This window comes from Lygodium microphyllum, chromosome 6 (genome assembly GCF_053477565.2).
Source record: "Lygodium microphyllum isolate KBCC chromosome 6, Lygodium_microphyllum_v1.1.10, whole genome shotgun sequence".
Taxonomy (NCBI): Eukaryota; Viridiplantae; Streptophyta; class Polypodiopsida; order Schizaeales; family Lygodiaceae; genus Lygodium; species Lygodium microphyllum.
Window position 1 is genome coordinate 137,805,726 of NC_141140.1, and position 3,399 is coordinate 137,809,124.

Consider the following 3,399-nt stretch of genomic DNA (forward strand, 5'->3'; position numbering starts at 1 on the left):
AAAACTTACTGATGGACTTAGTTATGTAGAGCATGAGTCCTCTACATAAGATAATTTAGGTGATGAGAAGAGTAACCAGTTAGTGGTTACCCTATCCTCTAATGCAATGGCATGGGCTGAGGTTTTCCTTGGTGTGGTCTCTACCCAAGAGAAATCATGTATAACCATCCATCAACCTACAGGGCATGGAACAAGTATGTTGGAATCTATGGTGGTCATGGCATCAACAAGTGATTATGCTAAAGCCGTAGTGCCATGGGAAAAATTTGACACACAGTGGAGTGTAGTTATGACTAAAACATCCCATGTGGTGGGGCATCATGCCAAAATTTTAAGTATCACAAGGATGTTAGAAGCCCTAAATGTAAAGGGAAAACCTTTGTTTAAGAAACACGGTCCCCAGGTCCTAAGTGCTAAGGATAAGTTTGCTTTTGATGAGGGGCAGAAGCTCCTAGATAAAGCAATCATGGAACTGCCTAGGAAGGGGCAAGATATGGAAGATCCTCTAAGAAAGGATCGGAATGACATGCTAAGAGCTATAGCTCTCCGTAGAACACTTTATGAGTTGGCAGAAAGGAACATTAAGGATAATGTTAACCTCCCTGCACCAGTAAATGTGGAAATGGAAGAGGTTGGAGATCCTAAGAAACTAGAGTTAGGTTATGATTACGAGGACTTTAATGGCCCAGTGCTAATCCCGAAGGAAAGGACTAAATGCCCTCCTCCTTATAGGGATCTCCCAGTGTTTCATGGGCTGGTTAATGAGGATCAGATGGTGCATTTACGAGAATACGGTCTAACTTGACTTGCAAGTGGGCTCAATGACATTCATCGGATGCTCGTATTCTCAAGTACCCTAAAGGGATTGGATCTTGAGGCCCGAAGGCTATCCAACAATACAGAGGGATTCTTTGAGCAATACAGAGGGATCTTGAGGCCCGAAGGCTATCCATTTATCCTTTAATTCTTTGAGCAAACAAAGCAAAACAGTGCTCTTAAAATTGTTACAAGCACAATTATTTCCATTGGTCGTTATTTTTGGCCAACTGCTAAGGAGCGAATCCTTCTTTCCGAATGCATCCATCACTCGATCCAGGATCAATTGCGACTTGGCAAGATCCCCAAGGGTTTGTCTGTTAACCCTTATATCTTTGGGTTAGGGCCATACCCTATTAACCCGATTTAGTCAATACCTTAAGTTCATATATTATTCCAATTTATTGATTGGTCTTTTGCTTCCAAGCAAATATCTAATCCTCGTATCTTGGTCACTTTACCCAAGAAAGGTACTATATCAGGACAATTATTCATCCTCTTGAAAGATAAACTTGCATAAGAATCTTCCAATTTCATTCCAAGGAATTGGCCATTCCCTTGTGATCCAATCACAAGATCATGCAACTCTTCAACTTGTTGCACAAGTGTCACATCAAACTATGGGACTATTCTACCCATCAACGGTGTCTTCTAATTACGGTATCATGATTAGATATAACAATCCGTTCCTGATTGCATTAGACCAACATTTTCGGTCCTAGGGTTCCGAGATTCATCTTTTTAGCGAGAGATTCTTAGGAAAAACCCTAGATCACTTCTCGCAAGTATGTTCCAATGTCCCTACATTGCGTGAATGTAGGCAAGTCTGTTAGGGTATAGGAGTTTCAACTTTGGTAATACAAGCGACTAGGTAATGTCCTAAACGTGTTAAATCCTAGTTAGCTCTTTGGGATACGTTGCATTGAATTAACCCTTCCTAAACGAGTACTTCGTGATTTTAGGTGTTTAGGTTTAAACTAGTTTAACTTGTCTGGTCTTGAACATGATTCATTGTCTGCGTATAAGTTGATTTACAAACCCTAACCTTTTGGATTAAGATCAAAGCATAGGCATAATTCCAATTGATCATCCTATAATATGCAAACAAGATTCGTGCTACTAAGCTTTAGGATTTTATGTTTAAACATGCGGCCTTTTTCTACTTTCTTTTCCGAATGAATTTGTCGTATGCTGAACTTACACACCCTTTCGTTGATCTAAGTTTTTTAGGCCACTTGCCTAGAGTTAAATCTTCTTCATGCAGCTCTAGCAATTTTCTACGGTTGCTAGCAACTTTCTGTAAGAATCATTTTAAAAAAAGATGCTCAATAATGCGATATGCGGATCATTCCTACCATGCTAGAGTGTACTATCATAATTCTATTTTGTAAAGATGGGCATTAATTCATCTATTTTCATTTATTTGCAATGCATAAAAACCACTTGCTAGAAATGCATAGAAATCTTATGCTTACCTTATTTTGTTCATTTTATTGAAAATACTAATGACTGAATTCTTCCATCGTGAGCTCTTTCCTTTAAATTAGCCAAAGTATTTAAATCGAAAGATGCATCCTATCTCCAAAAATGATCCATGCACGATTGGATTATAATGACGTAAATCAAAAATTAGGAAGAAAAAACCTGGACTTGTGGTGAAATGTCCACATGGATGTTAGGAGACGATCTTCTTGCGGTTGCGCATTGTGCTTTTTTAGAAGCCATCATGAATGTGGCCTTATCGTCTTGGATGCAGATTTATGATGTTGGCCGTCTCCTTTGCACATGAAACTCCCTTTGTGGTTCCACCATTCTTCAGAAAACGAACCTTAGAAATGGAACTTATTAATTTCTCATTCCTTTCGTAGAAGCTTCGGGGTGTAAATTGTCTACACGGGAAGGGGTTTAGTGCTTGGGCTAATTGGTAGATTGTAGGAAATCCAAGAGGGAAAAAGGGCTTGACGAGGCTTTTTAAAGGCCTCTGATAGGACTCCATGGAAATAGAGTGCTGAATGGACTTTATATCGTGCCACTTTGTGAGTATATAACAAGAGCTCTTTGGAATTCCTTTGTGTTCATGGTGCGGTCATACCAACGCTAATACACCGGATCCCATCAGAACTCCGCAGTTAAGCGCGCTTGGGCCAGAACAGTACTGGGATGGGTGACCTCCCGGGAAGTCGTGGTGCTGCACCCTTTTGCATGCTTGTTTCGACCATGGCATGGAAATCCCCTCGGATCAGATCTTGACTCTCCAACGCTAACATCGTGGTAGGAAACCCCCTCGGCTTACCATGACGCGGCGCCTCCTCTCCTCGTTGCGATTGTATTTGCCTACGTCATGCATGGTCCCTCCCTTTGCCTCGCTTTCATATAATACCCCCTCCTCACGATGCAAGGTTTTTTGGGAGCGGAGGGTGTGCCATGTTGTGGGGGGGTTCGGTGGAGCGGGGTTTTCCGAGGAGGGAGGGTGTGCCATGTTGTGTGGGCGGGTTTTTGGAGCGGGGATTTCTGAGGAGGGAGCGTGTGCCATGTCGCGGGGGGATTGGGTGGTGCCATGTCAGGGGGGGGGTGGTTTCGAGG

General features: G+C 42.1%; 1 non-coding gene across 1 annotated transcript; it reads left to right on the plus strand.

Moving 5' to 3' along the window:
* Window positions 1–2,894: 2,894 nt before the first annotated feature.
* LOC148035189 (5S ribosomal RNA) lies at window positions 2,895–3,013 on the plus strand. Its single transcript, XR_015691251.1, has one exon. It is a non-coding gene; the product is annotated as a 5S ribosomal RNA (ribosomal RNA).
* Window positions 3,014–3,399: the final 386 nt, after the last annotated feature.